Source organism: Hypomesus transpacificus, chromosome 11, assembly GCF_021917145.1.
Source record: "Hypomesus transpacificus isolate Combined female chromosome 11, fHypTra1, whole genome shotgun sequence".
Taxonomy (NCBI): Eukaryota; Metazoa; Chordata; class Actinopteri; order Osmeriformes; family Osmeridae; genus Hypomesus; species Hypomesus transpacificus.
Genome location: NC_061070.1, coordinates 3,924,593 through 3,948,160, shown reverse-complemented (window position 1 = coordinate 3,948,160; position 23,568 = coordinate 3,924,593). Strand labels below are relative to the sequence as shown.

Genomic DNA, 23,568 nt, shown 5'->3' with positions numbered 1-23,568 from the left:
AAGACAACCAGTTGGTGGTGGTAGACCAAGTATGTTTAGTGATGCCCAAGTCAATGCCATAGTGAACATGGTTTTGGAAAACAACCTTATACGCCTCCGAGAAATCCAGGAAAGAACAATTGAAGACAATGGCATTTCAACAATTGATGGCATCCTTCAGCATAACCATATGCGCATGAAACAAGTGTACCGAGTTCCATTTGAAAGAAAATCAGAGAGTTAGAGCTGCGTTTTCAATATGCCCAGACGCCTGTACTACAAATCAAGATTTGGCGTTAGCGAGATAACGAGGTTCAACCCAGGGTTTTCCGTACTACAACGGTGGATCACTTGTTACCGGGGTAGATTGCCATGGTAACACATGCTGAACGGCTAACCTGGCCGGGAGCAGGATAAGTTGGAGATCAGAGATCAACCGGTATAAAAACTCTTGACTTCTTGAGCGAATAATGGCATCACCGTTCGTAGAAGACCCCGTGGAGCTTGGTGCGCGGATAGTGAGAGGTGCGCTCAGAAGAGCCAGAACTTTTAGAGACCGGCAAAACCTGTTGGCATTCTATGATGACCATCCTTATGAAAGATATAGATTTTCAGCTGAGGGAATGACTTATCTTTGCCAGCTTCTTGAGCCGCATGTTGCAAATGTGACACATCAAAGCCGTGCGCTCACAGTCCCACAGACTGTATGCGTAGCGTTGCGGTATTTCGCAATGGGTACTCTCATGTACAGTGTAGGTGATGCGGAGAACATTAGTAAAAACACGGCAAGGTGATGCTTGCTTTAACGGCACACGTAGACACATTTGTTGTGTTCCCAGGGCACCTGCCCACGCAGACCATAAGAGGACTTTTATGAAATAGCAGGTAAATATTCACTTAAATTTAAACTTCATCTATAAATAATCTTGCATGTGAAATGTATATTTATAAAATAATATTGCATATGAAATTCATCATACTCTTTAGGCTTCCCAAGGGTGATTTGAGGCAATTGATTGCAACCATATCCTCATTGCTGCATTGCTGGGGGAGAATGAAGGCGACTCCATAAATCGCAGGTCATTCCACAGCATCAACGTTCAGGTAAAGCATAATGGACAGGCTACACATGTTTGGTCATACTGATAAAGGAGGAGTCCTTCAAACTCACATTGATGTATCCCTCACGTTAATGCTGTTATGTGGATGGATTTTAACACAAGATTATTTTGCAGATGACTTGTGACCATCAGTGCTTGGTGACCAGCGTTGAGGCAAAGTGGCCTGGGTCAGTCCATGACTCCCAGATCTTTTGGGAGTCTGCACTGTGCCACAGACTTGAGCAAGGTATGGCAATTGTAACTAACATTTTATATTGCATTTTGTTATACCGATTATGCTAATATTAATTTTCTTCAGGGCTCTTCAGTGGATTGTTGGTAGGGGACCGAGGGTACGCCTGCCAGCCCTTTTTGATGACCCCCCAACCTGACCCCAACACACGGCCACAGAATGCCTTTAATGTGGCCCTTAACAGGACAAGGGTCAAGATAGAAATGACCTTTGGCATCCTGAAAGCACGCTTCAACTGCCTGCGTGGGCTCCGAGTGGCCCCAGACCGGGCTTGTCAAGTGGTGACAGCCTGTGTCGTGCTCCACAATGTGGCCTCCATAAGAAGGGAGAGTGCCCCACCTGTCAGCCAGCAACCCCCAGATGTGGTAGATAGCCCCCATCACCCTCGACTACCCTACTGACAGGGCCGTGAGAGACGCTATAACGAGGCAGTTTTTTGTTTAAGGGGAGACAGGCTAAGCCATTTTTCTTTACATTTACATTGTGGCTTACGGATGTTATTCGTTCAGAGCGGTCTACCCTTCGAGCAGCTGAGAGGAGATGGCGCAAGTCCAAAGACGGTCTGGACCTTGATAAGTATCACTCCCTCCATAAATTCTTCTCTTCTCACAGAACTGGTGCTAAAATCCTCTACTGTCCGAACAAAATTAACTCCGCTTCAAACCCCCACAACATTTTCTCTACCTTCTCCCTTCTTAACCCCCCCCCTCCACCCTGACAGCAGACGACTTTTCCTCCTTCTTTGAGGAAAAAGTCTCCGACATTAACAGTCGGTTCCCTAAACCCACCTTTCGTACCCCCTCACCCTCTATGACTGACCCAACTACATGTCTAAACTTTTTCTCTGACCTCATTCTCTCTCATCAACCCACCTCCTGCCCCCTGGATCCTGTCCCCTCCCCTCTCTTTCAAACCATCTCCCCCTCCATCATAACTTTTCTGCTCCATGTTCTAAACTCCTCTCTTACCTCTGGCACCTTCCCCTCTGCCTTCCAACAGGCCAGAGTTACCCCTCTACTCAAAAAAGCCTCCCTTAACCCTGCCGTCCTCCAGAACTACAGACCGGTATCACTGTTACCCTTCTTTTCTAAAACAATTGAACGTGCTGTATCTAACCAGCTGTCTAACTTTCTCTCTCAGAACAACCTGCTTGACCCCAACCAATTGGGCTTCAAGACCGGCCACTCCACAGAGACAGCCCTCCTTTTAGTCACCACTGCCCTCCAGTCTGCCAGAGCGGCTTCGAGGTCATCCGTGATCATTCTGCTGGACCTTTCTGCAGCGTTTGATACGGTTAACCACCAGATCCTGCTCTACAGACTTTCTGAGATGGGTATCACTGGCACTGCACTCCAGTGGATCTCATCCTTCCTATCGGGAAGATCTTACCAGGTCTTCTGGGGAGGCAAACTGTCAGACCCTCACCAGCTCTCCACCGGTGTCCCACAGGGCTCCATCCTTGGACCCCTCCTCTTCTCTCTGTACACCACCTCACTTGGACCGATCATCACATCCCATGGCTTATCCTATCACTGCTACGCTGACGACACGCTGCTGTACCTGTCGTTCCGACCGATCCGGGGATCTCAGCGAGGATTGAGGCCTGCCTCGCAGACATCTCCGCCTGGATGACCGAGCACAACCTCCAGCTGAACCTCGCCAAAACAGAACTTCTCATCATCCCGGCCAAACCCTCCATCTCCCAAGACCTCTCAATCACCCTGGTATCTGCGACAGTGACCCCTTCATCCTCTGCCAGGAACCTTGGGGTTACCATGGATGATGAGCTCTCCCTCACGGCCCACATTGCTGCGGTCTCCCGGTCGTGTAGATTCACCCTCTACAACATCCGGAAGATCAGGAGATGCTTGTCCAAGCACTTGTCCTCTCCAAGTTGGACTTCTGCAACTCGCTGCTCGCCGGTCTCCCAGCATGCGCAACCCGCCCTCTTCAGAGGATTCAGAACGCAGCGGCATGCCTGGTCTACAATCTACCCAGACGCTCCCACGTTACTCCGCTCCTCATTTCCCTCCACTGGCCCGCATCAGATTCAAGACACTGGTACTGACCTTCCGAGCAGTGAATGGGGCTGCACCTGACTACATCAAGTCTTTCCTGCAGCCTTCCACCCTACCCGCCACCTACGGTCTTCTTCAGACAACCGCCTGCTGGTCCCACCGCTCAAGACCGTCCGGTCCCAACACAAGCTCTTCTCCTGCCTGGCCCCCCAGTGGTGGAATCAACTCCCCACCTCCATCAGAGACACAGACTGTCTCTCCACCTTCAAGAGAAGGCTCAAGACGCACTTGTTCCGGGAGTACAACGGTACTTAGGAATTGTTTGCTGAACCCAATGCTAATTTCCTCAAGGATAACAATATTCTATTTTTACTGTTGCTTGCTTTTTCTACAGGTACACTTGCATTTAGAGATTAACTACATGCTCTTGTGGTTCTTCCCTTTGGCACTTATTTTTGGCTACCCGCAATGCTTTGGGGCTATCTTGTTGTTTTTATCAGTGACCTATGCACTTTGTAAAGCTCTCTCTTGGAAGTTGCTTTGGATTAAAGCGTCTGCTAAATGAATAAATGTAATGTAGTCATTTTATTTGTGTCCTTGGACAAGGCACTTCACCCTACTTGTCTTGGGGGAATGTCCCTATACTTACTGCAAGTCGCTCTGGATAAGAGTGTCTGCTAAATGACTAAATATAAATGTATTTAATGTTGCCACCATATTCGGATTGTGGAGTGATGAAAGATATCCAGAGTGCCCTCTGTAGAAACTTTGGACTCTTAATATGGTGACAAAATGAAACAAGGATTTGCATTCTGTCTTCATCCAATGTTCTGATTTCAGTGCTGGAAATGTATGCAAATTATATCATATTTTACAACTTAATGCATAATTTGCTCATTGAAACATACATTGACAGGAAACTAGTATTGAAAACAATATTTGACCTAATATCAGTTATCAACTGGGGAGGTTTCATGTTGATATTGTGACGGACCTCCCCTTCCCTATGTGTCCATGCTGCCCAGGACTGGGGGGAGTCCGTTCGACTTGAGCTGCCCACCAGGCTTGGGAGAACAACTTCTGTCTGTTACCTGGTTGAATATTAAACCTTTGCTAAACCGGTCCAGTTGTGCCATGTCTCCCTTCCTACTTACATCCGTGAACCAGGTGTAACATGGGGGCTTGTCCGGGATTTGAACCCAGGACCTCTCGCACAGCGAGTGCGTACTGCAGGTGAAGCTGCAGTAGCAGCTGATGAGTATGTCCTTACACACCGCAGTCGGCTATATCGTACCCGCGGTGATTGGGGTTCCCAGGAGGTCCCTTTTGGTTACCGCCAGAACAGGTCTTATAAGGGTGACAGCCAAGCCGAACCCAAGCCTGGTTGGTCATTTCTGCTCAGGGACCGGTCACTGGAAAAATGAATGCCCTGTTCGTGGGGAGTCGTCGGGGCCTTGACATGTTACGCCTTCTGCGGTGGCCGCGCCTGTTGTTGAGGTTAGGGCTGATGCTATTGCTGCTGTGCGGGTTTTCACCGCCCCTTTGGTGTGGGTAGTTGTCCCTGCATGCCTTTTATTACTGAGGGGTATGTGTCTTTGGGGAGTGGTGGCATCCAGATGCCTGTGAAGATCCTCCGTGATACAGGGGCTTTGGATTCCTTCTTATTGGAATCGGTGTTGCCTTTCTCTCCTAAGTCAGACACTGGCAGAAATGTGTTGGTTCGGGGATTGGATCGCAAGTTTTGTCAATCCCTTTGCACAAATTGGTGCTCTCCTTTGGCTTGGTGCACGAAAAGGTGACCATCTCATAATGCTGCGCAATCCCCAGCAGCTGGCCCCTTTGTGCAGCCCTCCAACAACTCCTCGGAAGGAGCCCGCACAAACTCGTCCACCCCGGACATAACACACGTGTAGACGGCTAACCACCGCTTACCCACCTACTTACCTAACCACTAATCTAACTAGCTGCCTCAAGCCTAGTCTTCGCGTAGGTTGCTGGTGGCGGGTAGTTACGCACTACAACCCACTGACCCAACAAGGCAACCTGCAATTGGCGACCCGTTTAAGTCATGGATGTGCCCCCGAGACAAATTGTCTAACCGCACAACCGACTCCTTGCATGACCGTGAGTCACGTACGCTAAACTCACAGCGACCAAACAGACAAACACGACTGCTCATCAAACAACGCTCCCGGACGAGCCCCCATGTTACACCTGGCTCACGGATGTAAGCAGGAAGGGAGACATTACACAATTGGACCGGTTTAGCAAAGATTTAATATTCAACCAGGTAACAGACAAAAGTTGTTCTCCCAAGCCTGGTGGGCACCTCAAGTCGAACTGACTGCCCGTATCCCTGGAACAGGCACTTTAAGCCTCAAGCCTTCCCTGGTCCAGGTGTGTCCACTTAGCCCTGATGAACGATTTAATTGTTCCATACCGCCCTACAAAGGCAAAAGACCGTAATTCGCCAAAGTGTAGAACTGAGAAAAACGACTTCATAGTTTTTGCACTTTCAAAGTAGCTGTCATGCCACATGTATTTTATGTAGGACACTGGAAATCTAGCAGTTTGATGTTTAATTCCTGCCGGACCATTCAAATATGGGTCGAAAAACACCCATAGAACCCGCCTTAATAACTTTGCCATCCAATTACCGATTTTATTTCTGAAAACTGCCAGATACTCATGACAACTTAAGCTCAAAGCACATATCATTGGTTAAGGGGTTAGTGGGAGGGGGAAATAAATCTATCGTCTGCAACGGCAGCCATTGTTTTCTGAGGCGGAGCCAGAGCGGAGACCATGGGAGATTGCCTACAGTGTTAGATATACAGCTTCGAATTGAAATCGGAGACGATATTATGAGTTAAGACAAGTTCCTTAATATGTGTTGTCAATATTGTCTATTAAAAGTCTCAACTTTTTACTTACGAAGAATTTGTTTGTGGGAGTGACGCGAGTGTTTTCAGGAAAGAATGACGTGTCCGGCTTGGCCGTTTGTGACAGGCAGCAATGACGGTAGTAGCACTGTTTAGCTTCGATTTGAGCAGATTTCTAAAAAACTTCGAAAAACAACATTAACTAGGTAGATTATGTATACTCTAAGCTAAATGTACATGCCTTGTTTGGCCAATTCGGTCGATTGTGGAAGAAACTCGAACGTTTTTTACTTATCGAGAGGAGTATCCAGCCATAGCGCTAGCTGCTTTTAGCTGCTTTTGGGACAGGATAATTCCGGTTTCCCCCATGTCTCCACTAGTCACAAGAATGGTCATAACTTTTAATCAAAATAAGGTATTTCTAATCTGTCTTCTGCTCTACATTGCCCACAGACTTGTGGATATTCCACCTACTCAAAGTTTTTCTCTATCTTGTAATTAAAGTGGTGACAAATTCAGTTGTCTGATGAGGTATGGTGGATGGAGAAGTTTTTGTTAAAAATATCTACCTGAAACCACTTTGATAAAATATGATTTGCCTTAAGTAATCATATATTCATTGACATGATAAAAATCCCCTAGTTCTCCTCTTCAAGATGGTATAAACAGTTAAGGTGTATGATTTTATATGAAAATCCATAAAATATGAATATTAATATGCATATCATATTTCAACAGCATATGGAATGTTCGGAATTTTGTATTAGGCAGTAAAGGGTTAAGTGATTACACATCTAAATGATTTTTTATATATTTTTTTGTCTTAAACTGCACTTTTGACCCTTATATTGAAGTTACGGTAGTATACTATAGTCTATAGTAAGTGGTTATAACAAGGCAAAATACAGTAACTTCCGTTTCTATAAAAATCTGTATTTTATAAGCCAATGTAACATACACGTGGATACCTGTCACAAGACTCACAAGACAAGTGTTTTTGATTTAACTGCCAGGGTAGGATACTTACAAAGGACTCTTGTTTGGGATGTTTTGAGTTGAAAGCCAGCGAGCAGGCTAATGCTAGATGTGTTTGTTGTTGCTAGGTTACGTATTAGTTAAAGTGAAACCGTAACTCCATTTGAACGTTTTTGAGTGCTACAAAACAAAGGCAAAGCACCATAACTGATGTTACGGCATTCTGCATTGGCTTTCTAAAGCCAAAGCAGGCTTTTGGAAGTTACGGTGAAGACAACAATCTATTTTCTCTGAAAAACAGACGAGTTAATTTAAGATATTTGGCCATAGATAAAGCAGACCTTAACTGTTCCGAAAAAATATGACAAATTATGACAAAATTGAAGTTACGGTCTTTTGCCTTTGCACGGCAGTATAGGTGTCACACCCTGATCCATTTCACCTGTTGGTTTGTTTCCACCCCTCACCAGGTGTTTCCTATTGTCATCTGTATTTACCCTCTGTTCTGCCTGTGGCCAGATCGTCTTGTGCTTCACAGTCGTTTCCAGCATTCCAGTTTGTTTCCCGTCCGCATTTGGGTCCACCATCCTGCCTTGTGTCGTCGGCCCTTTGTATACCAATATCCTACAAAAGAATCAGAAGGGATTTTATTTGCCATGAATGTTTGCACAAACAAGGAATTTACTTTGGCAGGGAGGTGCATACATTAAACATATAGGAATATTGAAACTTAAATATGTGGACTAACTATACAAAAGGAGCAAAGTCTAGCTAATACTAAGGGGGTCTAGCTAATACTAAGGGGAATAAAAAATAAAATATAAGTTATAAGTGACTGACTCAGGCAGATCAGCCTTGTACTTGTGGTCTTTGTGCAAGTATTGCCTACTGGTACTTATCGGTTTGAATGATGTTTTTGGTGGCCAAGCCGCGAAGCCACTTGTGTTTCTACCTTTTCTTATTATTATTGGTGGCGAAGCGGCAAAGCCACTTAACTGTTTTTACCTTTTCTTCTTATTATTAATCATCTTCTTCTCCCATTGGAGTCTATGGCAGCCCCTAGAACCGTATGGTAAAAAGTTGTGAAATTTGGCACACATTAAGCACAGTCCCCTCTTTATTTTCACCAAGTTTCATGTCTCCCAGCATTCTAGCGCCATCAACGGGTCAAAGTTGGACTTGTGTTTACACACGTAACTTTTGAACCATATGACAGATTTTTTTAAATGAGGTACCATTAGGTGCGTTCGACCTGGACTGCAGCTGCATGAAACAACCGGCGAGAATGTCCGCTTGCAGTCGGGGAGGAATTGAAAACGGCTCTGTGAAGTCGGACATTTCAGCTTCTCGTGGTTTGCTGCGTTGACGTCAGTCATGGCCGATTAAGCGCTGTTTACTTACTTTACTCTATTTATAATTAAGAATTATAGTGAAGAGGCGGAGTAAAACCCTTTCTTCCATAAATGTTTAATTCAATTCAACTGTTTGGTCCAGATTTGAGCATTGGCGAAACTGAAGGTGTCCCAATATTACAAAACACGTGTTAAAGTTGTCATGTGTGAGTCTGGCCAATCATGAAATAGCTGTGTCATCACTTGAACCCGTGCAGTTGCTCTTGAGAAAATGCGCTCGGCTACACAGCCGGCAGTTCTCTAATCGATCTCACGGTACTTTGATGGCGACGTCACAGTGACATGTCCTCGTTGCTGTCTCAAGTCGGACAAAAAGGCTAACCAGAATTCACTGTTTCAAGTCAGCCGCCTGCAGCGCCGCATGAAGTCGGGTCATGTCGAACGCACCTTATGTCTCATGATATTTTGGGACACATGATGACTTGTGATAACAGCAGAATTAATGCGGCCGCCATTTTGAATTACTGAAAGTTTTTTCTTTACTCCTCCTACAAATGTTTTCCAATCTTCACAAAATTTGGCAGATATCATCTTCAGACCAACCCTCTCATATGTTTTTTGGATTTTCAAAACCGTTTGCCCGCTACAGCCAATAGAAATATGCCCAGCAAACTGGATGTTGGGTCGTATCTCATCAAATCTTTGATGGATTCACACCAAACTTGTTGCGTGTACTCGTTACTGTCTTCTGAGGATGTGTAACATGTTTTCTCAGTCTTATGACTGCTTGGCCACCTTATTGCTGCTTACAACTATATTTATACTTGTTTTTTATTTGCTCCCAGGACCGTTTGGCACTATCAGGGTTGCAACTAAAATATTACAGCAACATAAGTTTAACGTTATGGAACGCACAAGTGTAATTAGGTAACATCTTGTGCCTGGGCTAGTGATCAATAAGTCATGTAATGTACGCATTACAGCGTCGGCAATTTTGCAAGCAGCGACGGTGTTAATCTTTGCCTGTATTATATGTTTACGCGTTTGATAAGTTTCCATAATTATCGTTTGCTCCTCCTGAGTAAAATATGCGGCTCTTGTTCTGTCCATGTTTGTGATTGGACATAAGGTTACATGTATTCCATAAATTGTGTGTAAATATCAACTATTGGACTGTGTAGACTACATGTTGTAATAGTTTCCATGGCTTACTGTAACAATACAGGATTAACTGTATTGTAATGTAATCAAATCTCATACAGACAATACTCCAGCTTGATGCCAGTTACACCTTGCATGAGTTGATATGTGTGTGAGGCAGGATTCAACCTCGCAAAGCGCAGACGAAGAGGGCGAAACATTATTGTCCAACGTGCTCTGGTGGATGGGCCTGGCCAGCGTGCGGGTAATGTTTCACTCTGTGCAGCCATCAGCAAACATGGAGTCCTTCACCACCATGCTACTCTTGGCCCATATAACACACGTCTTCTGGCTTTTCTGGATGGCCTACGGGATGCTCTTTTTCAACATGCCCAGAGAGAAGTGCAGCCTTTTATATTGTTGTTTGGGACAACATACGTTTCCACCATGGTGTTCTTGTGCGAAAATGGTTCATGAATGATCCAAGATTCACAAGTGTTCCTCCCACCATACTCACCTTTCCTCAATCCGATAGAGGAGTTCTTCTCAGCATGGCGTTAGAAGGTCTATGACAGAAATCCCTATGTTCAAATCGACTTTCTCCAAGCCATGGAAGAAGCTTGCAGGGACATTGCTGTGGAGTCTTGTCAGGGATGGCTCAGACATTCAAGGGCATTCTTTCCTTGCTGTTTAGCTAGAGAACCGTCTCTGGAGAGAATCCCTCACGGAATTGCTCCTCCCAAGGTTTCTTCAATATCTAGTGAATTTTTCGGGAGTTTTTCCCTGTCTTCCTTGAGGGTTGAGGTTGGCTGAGGGGCAGTTCTATAGGCGTATGTAAAGCCTTCTGTGACATTGCTTGTAAAAAGGGCTATACAAATACTGTAAATTTCATTTGATAATATTACAGTCCATATACATAATATTATAACCATCCCAACTTACAGTTTTTCACAATTGTAAACACACGTTTCTCAAAACAATAACGTCTTTCTCATAACTGCACACACAAACCTGAAAACCTCACACACAGAATGCTAAACCTGACACTCCCTTTGCAAGATGGCTCTTTGCCATCAAATCTCTTACCTGTTCACAAAATGCAACTCGTGTTCTCATTTGGTACACACAGCCATATTTTCAAATGACACACACATAACATTCATAACAGTACATACAATAAGCATTTGCTGCACACTACCAAGCATTCACAGCACACAATAGTGCAAAATTGAAAACGCAATTCTCAAAATGGAACACACCATATGAATGACATTGACTCCGGAGAATAAGCCATTTCTCCTTTTGTGAAATGTCTCAGTGTAGGCCCACCTTTTTCACAGAAAAACATAAAACGGCACACAAATATGCAGTAGACAACTGTCAATTAGCCTGCTCAACCCCCCCCCCCTCCCCTCCCCCCCCCCCTCACAAAACTGAGTTAGGCATCACGCCTCTGATTCCTGTCTGGCCAGAGGGCCTCATCCACATCACAGGGGATGTTCTCCCTGTCCGAGCAGCATTGGAAAAAACGCAGCGAGTGGCGCATGAAGCCCTGACAGGCCTCAACACTCACGTCTCCACAAGCCTCCTCCATGGCCAGGAGTAGTGGGACCCGGCCCTGTGGGTCCCGTTCATACACCTTCCACCTCCAAGCTGAAAATAACTTCTCAATGGGGTTCAGGAAAGGAGAATAAGGTGGAAGGTATAGAACCGTAAAATGTGGGTGGTTCTGGAACCACTCACGCACTTGAGCAGCCCGGTGGAAGCTCACATTGTCCCAGATCACAACGTGATTTATCAGCTGTGGGTCATGTATCTGGCCAGGTGGTACCGCCCAGATCCTGGTTTCCTGTAGTTGTCCCCAATACGAGACCCTCCAGACCCAACTTCCCAACCAATTTTTTTGTGGGCGGGACGAAGTTGGGCAGCCAGGCTAGTGGGCGGGACGAAGTTGGGCAGCCAGGCTAGTTCCATTCCAGAAAAAACCCTACATCTTTCATCTCAATGCAATACAATGAATGCATACTATAATTTGTACGCAATATTTAGTTTTGTGTGTGTTGTGTGTCCTTCCAGGAATTACGAACTCCCAAAACAGGGTCAGGTACAGACCGGGGGGAAGTGACCGCTGCAACCTGGCAGTTCTATGAGGACATGCATGAGGTGCTGGGTGCCAGGCCCTCACTCGACCCTCCTGTGGTGGTGGCATCCTATTATGATGATCCCACGCCTATCCGCATGGTATTTAATGCAGTACATTTTGTGGTCTGGAATAGCAGAATGTTAACATGTTGTTATTGTAATGCTCTCAGTTATATGACCCCAAACATTTGTCGACTTTAAGTCAAGATGTATCTTGTTCCTTTAGGAGATTGTTGAGCCCTCATCCCCAGCCAGCACGTCGGCAGTTCACCCAGGTCTGAAACCTCTGCCATGGCAAGCCCCCCAACTCCCTCACCTCACTAAAAAAGAAAAAGACACGATATCCTGGATTTCCTCACTGAGGAGTCCAATAAGGAACAGAGGCGCCACGAGGAGAGCGAGGCCAAGACAGAGAGGTTATTGGTCCTCTTCGAAAAGCTGGTGGAGAAACTTTGGTTGGAGAAGCTTTGTTTTTATTTGGCCAAATCTTTGTGTGTGGTTTGGTTGCTATTTGCACTTTGTATTTTTTGAGTTATTACATTTGAGTGTCTTTTTATTTGTGTGCTGTGTGTGGCATTAAAGTTCTTGTTCATAAGAATATAAAACACTGTTGTCATGTTCATTGGGGCTTCAGAATAAGAATCATAATCAGAAAGGGTTTTTAATTGCCATGAAAGTTTGCACGGACAAGGAATTTCAGTTGGCAGGAAGGTGCATAAATTCAAGATATATGACACTTGTCATTTTCATGGGGCTTGCACATTGTCTGAAACTAGGGCAGCCAGTCTGTTTCTTGTGTCATTCCCAGAGGTTTCATTGTATACCATGGGTTCACGAGGAGGTTGGGGGTCATTTAAGTCCCCAAAATTGTCTTCATCTGGAATCAGTGTGTCACCATCGTCCATACGCACATGAAGCAATTACCTGGGGTGCAAACGTGGGCTTCACCTCCAAAGCTCTGAAAAGCATTGACCTCCATCTTGTCTTCATCATGCCAAAAGCCCTTTCAATAATGCTGCGCCCCCTTGACTGATAGTAATTGAATCGCTGCTGTACTTGTCCATGTACTGGCTCCTTGAAGGGGGTGATGAGGCAAATCGGAGTTTCCAAACAGGGATACCCACCATCATCCAGAAGAATGTAGCCTGTTGGGGGGTACAATTCTTGCGGTATAAAAACTGCTCTTTTTCTTTATTCGTGTGTCATGGACAGAGCCCGGGTACCCCACAAAAATGTCCAGAAACCTGCCATTCGAGTCACATATTGCCTGCACGAGTAAAAGCCTTTATAATTCAAATAGTCTAATCTGTGACGCTGTGGTGGTTTTATCTGTATGTGGCTGCCGTCGATTGCTCCAACCACATTGTGGAATGCAGGGGTTCCTGAAATGTTGATGAATCCCTGACCAACTGCAGGCAGGTCCACTGTTAGAGGGAAATAGATTGCTCTCTTCAGATTGTCCCATATGTTCTGGGCCACTCTGTGGATGATACGGTGAACTGTAGCCTTTGGTACATGAAAGACACGGGACACCACCCGATAAGAGAGTCCATGTGCCAGCCATTAGGTGTATATGAGTACTTCAAGCTCATTACCCCAGCCATGGGCCTGCTCCCTTTGTAAAAGCCTCTGTAAGCTGTGCATCGCTGTTCTGCTGAGGCGGAAATCCTGCTTCAGCTCAGTCTCAACATCAAACCACATGCGCATGTATAGGCACTTGGGGTTTATGGCACAGTATCTTGTTGGAGCACCAGTCTGAAAAAGAAAAACATTTCACACCATTAATGGGCTGACTTGGAAAAATGTTTGCCCCTTCTAAGTACTTTAACGTCTCCCCTTTCCCACAACAAAGCACATAGTGACTAGAGTTGTCTCCCTTCCCCATAACAAAGCACATAGTGACTAGGCCATGGTCCAAATGCATCGACCTACAATCGGGTACAACTTACGAGTTGCGTAAATCCTTAACATATAGCTAATAGTCATTACAAAAAACTACTTATACACATAGATCTTAACTGGGTTCGTATTACAATATAATATAATTCCATGTAATGTACCCGTGTCCAGCTCAGTCACTGTCTTGGTTAGTTCGGTTAACGTTAAATACAACATTGAATACACGTTGTTTGCAACAAATCCATACATACCATAAGATCCTCCAGCATTCGTAGGCGTCGTAGACCTCTTCTTCTCCCTTGATTTCTCCGATTTGTTGCATTCAATCGCAAAAACATCACTAAAGCCCACGCAATCGACAAACACTCACTTGCAGACGGCATCTTGGAAGTTTGTGATCAAAACATTGTCGCCTCTGGTGACGTAGCAGCCAGCTAGCGACGATGTATGATGGCGTAATCGTAACCAAGTGTCGTCTAATTTCCTAGGGCTATGTAGCCCTTACCCCTTAGTTTTGTGGGCCAAGGGCTAGGGGTAAATTAAGGGGAAGGGGTGTATTGGGATTTGGCCTTAACACCGGTGCCCCCCAGGGTTATGTGCTGTCCCCCATGCTGTTCTCCCTGTATACCAACGACTGCTCCTCTGGTGACCCGTCTGTCAAGACCATCAAGTATGCAGACGACACCACCATAATAGGTCTCATCAGTAACAACAATGAGTCTGCCTACCGGAGGGAGGTCGGCTGGTCGTCTAGAGTCCTGGGGCCTCATGTATAAACGTTGCGTACGCTGGTTTTCACGCACATTTTGTGATGTATAAAGATTTACTTGACGTGAGAATGTGCGGGCCGTCACGGAAACTTTTGAGCAGACGCAAAAATGTGCGGACCGTCCGCAAAGTCTTGTCTGGCTCTGTAACATGGCGAATTCTAACTGAAAAGTGCCGAGACTCACCAAGCATAACAAAATAAAGTTTCCACTAGTACGTTTAAGACGTTGACTATTCAAAAAACATAAAAATAAAAGTTTGATCATTAATATGGATGATCACATCAAAATGCCAAAACCCAAAATGCTATATAGCCTTCTGTTTATACCGCCACCACTTAGTAACTTCTGTTAACCCCCCAACCCCCCCCCCCCCCCCCCCAACTGTATGTCCTCAGTACAATGGTTTGCTTGACCCGATGTTATGCTGGGGACACACTACAATATCCTAATCGATTTGAACACTTACTGTCATAATCACGACCAGACTTTTTAAGACCTCGCCTGTGGCCATGTTTGTCCATCTCTTTCTGTCTCTTTACTACTGCTTCGATCAACTGGCACTTCATTTTTCTGATCAATGACACAGTATTCAGTCAAATAAGTTCTCATCATTTATAACTGTGTAAACTAGTTGTAACTAACAATGTAAAGCGAGACAGGTATGTTATTACTTGTGAAGAAGGACCTTATAAATAAGTAATTCGTTTTTTTGGTGCCATTCTGTTAACATCTAAAAAACATTGAAATGAGCAGTTTGGTATGACAATATCAACAAATCCTAAGTTTGCAGATACTACTTAGCATAGCTTCGACCGCAACTACGGCAATCCGAAGACCCCAAGTACGTTCTTTTGAAGAACCTTGAAGCATCCTTGCGAGAACGGTCTTGCAAGACCCCAAGAATGGAGAACAAATAGAGATGCGGGTTTTCTTGACTATTGCACAATACCCTGGACTTGCTAGCTAGGTTATCGGAAAGTCAGAGCAAATTTACAAATTAGCCATTTCATCAATTAAAAAGCACATTTTCAGCGATTACACTGCCCATTTTTCTTCACATTTGAATTCAGATGCTGATTTACATGTACCGATTAGTTGAAATATGAATAGTAAAAACCAACAGTACTTCTGGGAAATCAGAAGCGTTCAGTCACCTTCCGATGCATCCTTGATAAAAGGGACATATCAAGAACACTTCCGGGTATTTTTTTCGTTCTTGATGACTTGTGTTCTTTGGATTGGAACCGTACTTGGCAATGAAAGATGACGTAAAACGAGTTCACAAGAACAGAGAATAACGTGGATTGATAAACAGCCATAGTCACACTGCCACCTATTGAATTGGATAACCATGGACCGTAACAAGATAATCAATATTTTGTTGCAGTAGTGAATGTAGGTTGCGGCTCGACATTAAATTATAACATGAACAGGGTATCCGCGGGTATTAAAAAGTATTTAAATCCATTTAGGGAAAATGAAGGCCCTTAAAAGGTATAAAAAAGTCTTAATCCCGATTTTATGAGGTATTACATTTTGTTCACGCTTTGTCCAAAGAGTTTGACTTAAAGTATGCATGAATATATTTTTTCCTCCCCAAGACTATTAAAAACAATGACGTGCTTGGTCAGCGAGTCACATATTTTGCGAAGTGCACAGTTAGGTGATGTGTCGCCCTCCAAATGTCGCGAAACAGACTCCGAAATGGGGAAATGTAATTTTGTGGACTCCTGGTTGGAGAAGGATGAATTTATGCAATCGCTGAAGCCTGTCCCTGAAAACAGGTTTACTGTACATATTGTAAAAAGAAGATTAGCGTAGCTTCGATGGGCATCAACGCCGTTGGCCGCAGAGACCAGCCGCAGCAGTCCATTGCCAGTTTACGTGCTCCACCAGCGACACCACACCCAACACGACAGCTGAACTTGTCAAAACGGCTACGACAGCGACTTCTGGCCCATCAGGGTGGCTATGGGTGGCACAACAACTATGCGCGCGGAGGTTATCTGGTGTCTCAATAATGCAGTGAATCACCGCTCACTGAACTCAAACATTCAAAAATGGCTATAAACCTTGTTTTTTATTCTTTAATTTATTATTTTGAGCTATGTTTCTTCGAGTTTATCTGAGTTATGTTGTATGGTTGTGCTCTATAGATTTATTTGCAAATTACAACAGTGTATTAATTTTAAGTTTTTTTGCAGATTAGAACTTGAAGTGGCGATGAGGTCTTAAAATATTTTGAGAAGGTCTTCAAAAAGTCTTAAAAAAATATTGAAAAAGTTAATTTCAATATTTTTTTACTTCTTTCATAACAAGATGGCCGAGAATCAGTGTTGTAACGAATGTAAATCACAGATGTATAAAACTATTCTGTTGTCTTGAATTTGAAAATAATGTTAACGTTAACTTTGCTGTCAATCATTTCACGACACCAGAGTTCTTTTCAACGTCAAACTACTTGATTAGCTTACATTCAGTAGTTGGGGCACTACACAAATGTATGTATAATATGCTCTCAATTGTGTAATGTTAGCCAATGAACACCAACAGGGGTGGTCTTTCCTACAGGCGGTCGCCTAGGGCGCCACCCAGAGTTTTTTTTTTTTTTTTTTGCTGGGCAGTTTTATTTTGCACCCCCCTCGATATCGAAATAATTTACCAAACATTTGTGTAAAATGAGCCAAAAAAAATCGAACATGGAAGGGGTACGTATCGTGTTTTCCTGACTTTAAGGCGCGCACTAAGCCTTTAATTTTCTCAAAAAACGGCAGTGCGCCTAACCGTGCGTGTCCACTACAGTGGAGTGGTGCGGAGCAGAGCGTCAACGCCCGGTTTCATTGAAAATGAATTGGAAGCCGACGCTCGACGCTGCTCCGCTGTAGTGGACACGCACGGTTACGATCCAGTATAGTGCCCTATAGTGCGGAAAATACGGTACCTCCTTGGTGTTACAACAATATGCTAGTACAGTGTCAGTGAGGCGTTTGGTTAGACGAAATAATGAAGAGGCATAAGCCAACCGGAGCTGAATTTGAAAAGAAAAGAAGAAGAGAAACGTTCAAAGGCAAAAGGTAAATGCTTGTATGAAATACTGTACATTGAGTAACAACGTAGCTTAGCTAAGTGGTGGAGCGAGCTAGGTAGCTAGATAATCAAGAACTATGCATCTTGGAATAAAAAAAGTATGTCCGGCTTTCCAAATACAGCAAAAAGCTTAATAATTACATAATAGCTATATTTAACAAATACTGATAACACATACTCTCATTTTAGATTCACTTTTAAAATATCTGGCACCAACTGCGGCAATTGACGATGAACAGCCAGGCACCTCGGCTGTGCCGGGATCCTCAGGTGAGTGCAATGTGTCAGTAGATGTTCGTGATGATGAATAATTGAATGTAAAAGTGACAATATGTTGTGTCATGTCTAATCCAGTCAATATATTTACTCGTGTTCTCTATATATTTATAGACCTACAACCACTAGAAGGAACATTAGAACAGCAAGCTGCTCATCCTGATGAGATGACCACTGATTCCACCCATACACTCTTCTCAGGTCTCATGAATGTGAAGATTGTTAGCTATTTACCTAATTGACCTAATGTTTTATTTATCTCAGTTGGCTCAAGGATGTCCTCTTTAAAAAAATATGAGGATATGCTTTAGATGAATTAATCTACATGAACCATTCATGATGCAGTCATACAATAACATTAAATTGTAATTACATATGTCATTTGAAAAAATGTATATACTGTAATGTGTATGTGTATATATAATGTATATATATGGATTATACAAGGTTATACAAACAGCTGAATATCTTATATCAAGCAACAATGGTTTTAAAACTACAACAATGATGTCAGGGTTCACACCGCAGTTGAGATTGCGCGTGTGCGTCCTTGAGAACGTATAACTTATGTTGTCAGTTCTTAAGATCGTTATTGTATAAGTCTATAGTTCTTGCAAATTTAAATCAAGTTAACTGGTGATTTTCGTTGTTTGTATTCTTCCCCTGCTAGCTAAATTGCGCATGTCTGTTGATTTGATAGCGATTGCTGCCCTTTCTCAGGTTTGTATTTTAGGTGCATTATTATGCTGAAGTAGTTTTAATTAATAAAAGGTGGGTATATTGTTAATATTTGCTACAGAATGCTTAGCCTATCAAGATCAAATGAAGCAGGCAGTGTACATGCTTCAGAGTGGCCTACCTTAATCGATAGGCTAGGCTACTGACCATTTACAATAAGTTGTTACGTCAATTATTAATTGGCAGCATTTATGCCATTTAAAACATACTTTATAACTTTATCGCTTTAGGGGAAATAAGACGAAAATATGTGTCTCTCGGCTGTCTTGTTTTTCGGCTTTGCCATGGGCAACTCCTCTGATTCGGAGCCGACCCGTTTGTTGGGGGTGTTCCGGAGGTACACGGAGGAAGTTCTGATCGATCACCCAGAGGTGCACCCTCCGTGGACCTCGGCGACAACGGGAATGGCCAAGTTTGACGCAGCTCGCGTCCGGCCCAGAGATTGGCTACCATCACTGATTGGCCAGTCCATCGCATCCTCGACTCCCTGTACGACCGGGGTGTGTCTCCTCCCAGAGGATGTATTCACGAGGAACTGTTCGATTTTTTTCATGGAGTGCGGCGGTATCGCTCCTCCCGCTCCCCCAAGTGCTCCGGCAGGGAAAGGCAAGGGGGAGGAGCCTGGCCCCGGTGACGCCCACCTCTAGTTCGGTGCTGGCGGCCCTGTTGGACATCAAAGTATCTCTGGCTGACATGGGAGCTCGTGTCGTCGCGTTGGAGGGCAGGTCGGCGACGGCGTTGGCTCCGCAGTTTCCTGGGTCCGGAAGCACTCCTGCGGCCTTGGACTTCGCAGCAAATCCTAGGTGGACTCTGGCTTCCGCCTTACCAGCGGCCGCTTCTGGGGCGCTGTTCCTGTCTCCCGCGGCTGGCATTTCCGCCCATCTGAGGAGCCAAATTCTAGCAGGTACCGACGTCAATCTGGGTAAGATACTGCTATGCTCTGCGGATCCGGTGGGTAGTCGAGTGCGGGGAAGTGTCCGTGCTCCTCAAGGGGTGTGATCCCAGGATGTCCAAAAACCTGACTCTGCCCAAGTTCTACGTGGCTTTCGGCGTATACCGCGACACGCTCTGCAAGGCTTACCCTGAGCGCCGCGTGGAGTTCGATAACTACCTGGCATTGATTTCGGATTTAGCAATGCGCTATGGCGGAACCCTCTTCTATGAGTACCACAAATGCTTTTCTGCCAAGGCGGCATTATACATCACAAAGTTCAACGTCCGTGTGGATTGGTCGGTGCTCGACCTCGATCTGGTCAGCAGCAGGGTGTTCACCGGGCATGTGCCGATGTGTTGTTCCGTGTGCGGTTCGTTGGCCCACACGGTGAATCTGTGCCCGAGGACTGCATTTGCACCGCCGATCTAAGCAGAGGGGTCGGCCTGCGGTGCATCCACCTCGGGCGGTCAAGCCGGTCGAAGGAAGGTACGGCCCTCCTCCGCTGCAAGCACCTCGCTGTGCATCACGTACAACAAAAGTTTTTGTAGGTATACTAATTGTAGGTTTCTGCATGCTTGCAGTTATTGCGGGGATGCTCATCCCCGATCTGTTTGCCCTCGTCGGGCCCGCCCTGCTCCGAAGGGGAAATGATTAAACATCCGTCAACCCCAGTCAACGTATCGAGACTTTCTGCCGCGTTGGGGAGTCATCCCAATCGCTGTTTTGTGTCTTATTTACTCAATGGTTTGGTGCACAGGTTTCTTGCTGGTCTTTGTTATCTGCCTGACGTGAGTCATGGGTGCCCCAATTTACAAACGGCGATCAAAGAGCCGGCGGTCGTCGAAAAGCTCCTCGAGAAGGAAGTGGCTAAAGGGTTTATGATCCGACCTTTCTTTGCGCCCCCTTTTGCCCCGTACCGAGTAAGCCCCATAGGCGTCGCAACGCGCAAGTATTCTGGCAAGAAACGCCTCATCATTGACCTGTCTGCCCCTCATGATGGCGTCGTGCCCAGCATTAACAGTTTGATTCCCCGGGAGCCGTTTTCGCTGTACTACGCTAGCGTCGATTATGCCATCAGCATGATAAAAACCGCAGGCAGGGGCGCGTGGCTAGGGAAAGCCGACATCACCGACGCGTTTAAGGTCATGCCTCTTCACCCCTCTCAGTGGCATTTATTCGGCGTTAGGTGGGGCAGCAAGCTGTACTTCTCTGTCAGGTTGGCGTTCGGCTGCCGCAGCAGCCCACGTATTTTTGACTCGCTGTCGGAGGCGCTGTGCTCGATCCTGGTGAATGTCCACAGGCTGCCGTTCGTTTTGCACCTGCTGGACGATATTTTGGTGGTGGATTTTCCATCGTCTCCACCCACTCGCTGTATCTCGGTGTTGAGGGACACGTTTGGAGACCTGGGTGTTCCGCTGTCCGCGGAGAAAACCGTAGGCCCGTTTACCTCCTTGGAATTCCTCGGTATCAACCTAGATAGTGTTTCCATGCAGGCGTCAATACCCGCGGAATAACTGGAGCGCGTTCGAAGCGTCCTGAAGGCCGCTTCGGGCGCCGCTTCAATGGCTAAACGTGAACTGCTTTCGTTGCTGGGCCATCTGAATTTTGCTATGCGCATCATACCCCAGGGCCGTGCGTTCGTGTCCCGTCTGTTGGACTTGGCTAAAAGCGTGCCTCATCTCCTAGACTGCGTGGTGTTGGACGACGGCTGCCGATCGGATTTGCGTTATTGGAGCGTGCTGTGCGAGCATTGGAACGGTATCAGTTTTTTCTATCACGATTCCGTGGAGTCGTCCGTCCCTCTCGATTTTTACACCGACGCAGCTCCCTCAGTTGGGTTCGGGGGGTTTCACGGTTTTTTCTTCTTTCTGCGCCGCATTCGGCGTGAGCCCTAGGCCTGTGAACATGTCTGTTTTGTGTGCCTTCATAGTTCATTGCTTCGAATCACAGAAGCTGCATCCCTCCTCCATTAAAGCACTGGTGTCAGGCATTCAGTTTAATGTACGGTGTTCGGAGCCCTCAGCATGCAGCCTGCTCGGGAACCCAAGTATCCGCCTGCTGATGAACGGGCTGAGGAAGCAGCGTCCGGAGACCAAAGATAAACGCTTACCAATCACCTTACCCCTCTTGCACACGCTGGTGTCCAATTTGAGACAAGGGTGCTTCGGGCCCTACATCGACACGCTTCTTGAGTCAGTATTTTTCACGGCCTTCTATGGGTTTCTGTGGTGTGGGGAATTCACCTCCAGATGTGCCACCTTCGATCCATATCGTGACCTAACCTTATCTGATGTTGTGTTTACAGTTGTTCTAAGACAGAAGTTGCATGTAGAGGTACCCCAGTCGTGATTGCTCGGACTAATTGTGTTTTTTGTCCACTCTCCTCCATGTCCCGGTATCTGCTATGTCGCCCACGGGCGACGCCATCCGAGCCCTTGTTTGTCACCGACGAAGGCAAGGCCATGACGAGATCCTGGTTCGCGCAACGACTCCGCGTACTGCGTGTTCGCTGTGGGCTGGCCCGGAGCTGTACACAGCACACTGCTTCCGGATCGGGGCAGCCACCTGGGCATCATCCAAGTGCCTACAGCCACTCTGAAAATGATAGGGCGTTGGTCTTCATCGGCATACGAGCGCTATGTACGCCCCAATGCCTTGGACATCCTCGGAGCCCAGAGGTCTATGAGTTTTGTATGAACGGAGCTTGCGGCCATGTGGTCAAGTGTAATTACTGCATTAATAAATGAATGGCAGTACAGATGGTGGCTGGGTCGACTTGTTAACCCATAGCAGTAGAATATCTCTTTAGATCTCGGTTCGGGCGTGGTGATCCGCAGACGTGCTCTGATCTGGTAGCTACCAATCAGAATCCATAGTGTCTGAATCGAGATATCTCTAGAGATACCCTGGACTCCAGGGAACGGCGGGTGCTCTGCCGACACATTTGTTTATTCATTCTCACATAGGGATATTGATGGCACTACATGCGCCTCGCGTACATCTTTGAGGTTGCCGACGGGCGCTAGAGGAATGGGTCTCTAGAGACAGCTGTAACTCTGCCCTGTATGGATGAGAGGTTACCGGATCACAAACATTGTAGAACGTCTCCGTAGATCTTGGCTCAGCACTGGTGATCCGCAGACGTGCTCTGATTCGGTAGCAATCGATCAGAATCCAGCGTCCGAGTCAAGATATCTGCGGAGACACCCTGGATACCGGCCAGGGAACAGCAGGTGCTCTGCTGACACTAGTCATTCTCACTAGATAACTATATCTTCGTGTTCCGGCGTACATGCTGCCTTTGTGTACATCCTGATGGGTTCGCTGACGGGCTCAAAGAGGGGCAGCTCTCTGGAGGTAGCTATCTGCCCGATGTCGGATGAGAAGGGTACCGGGGAGATGGTCGGTGTATTTGGCTTGTCACGGGTTCACCTTCCGTCCAGCACCGGGTTTGGACGGGATGTGCGCGTGGGACGACTCGGTAAACCGCACATCAGATGGTATGTAACGCGATGGATATGCACACATAATCTTAGTCATCGTTAATGCTAGCATGACCCCCGCATCCAGAAAACGCTTGTTTTCGCCACTAGTACGTACGTAGTGGGATGTCAGGGGGTCCTCCTGTGGCTCAGGAGCAGCGGCGCTCCGCTCTACACATAGTCTGCATGGCAGAGTGGTGGCGTGTGTTGGGGGATTATATCTCTATTGCTCCCTGCCTCATATGTCATGTTTGTATGTGTTGCATCGAGGAGGCAGGGAGTGCTTCCCTTAGATCATCCACTCCGCCAAAGTCAAATCTACATGTCCATGTCATGTAACAATGAATGCTCAAATCTAATACGTGATTGTCTTGACTGGAATAAGCACAGCTAGTTCTGGCAGGGCAATCGGGCAGCGCGCGTCAGTCAGTTATCGGGGACGTAAGGCATCTTACTCCACCTTCCTTACTCCACCCACTACCACACCCATGTAGCAGCGCATATCCATTGGGCCACGTCCGATAAGGCGTCTTTAAAAGAC

The 23,568-nt window shown here is 45.9% G+C and overlaps 1 pseudogene; it reads left to right on the top strand.

Moving 5' to 3' along the window:
• The first annotated feature begins 449 nt into the window (after positions 1-449).
• LOC124473701 lies at positions 450-1,776 on the top strand (annotated as a pseudogene).
• Positions 1,777-23,568: the final 21,792 nt, after the last annotated feature.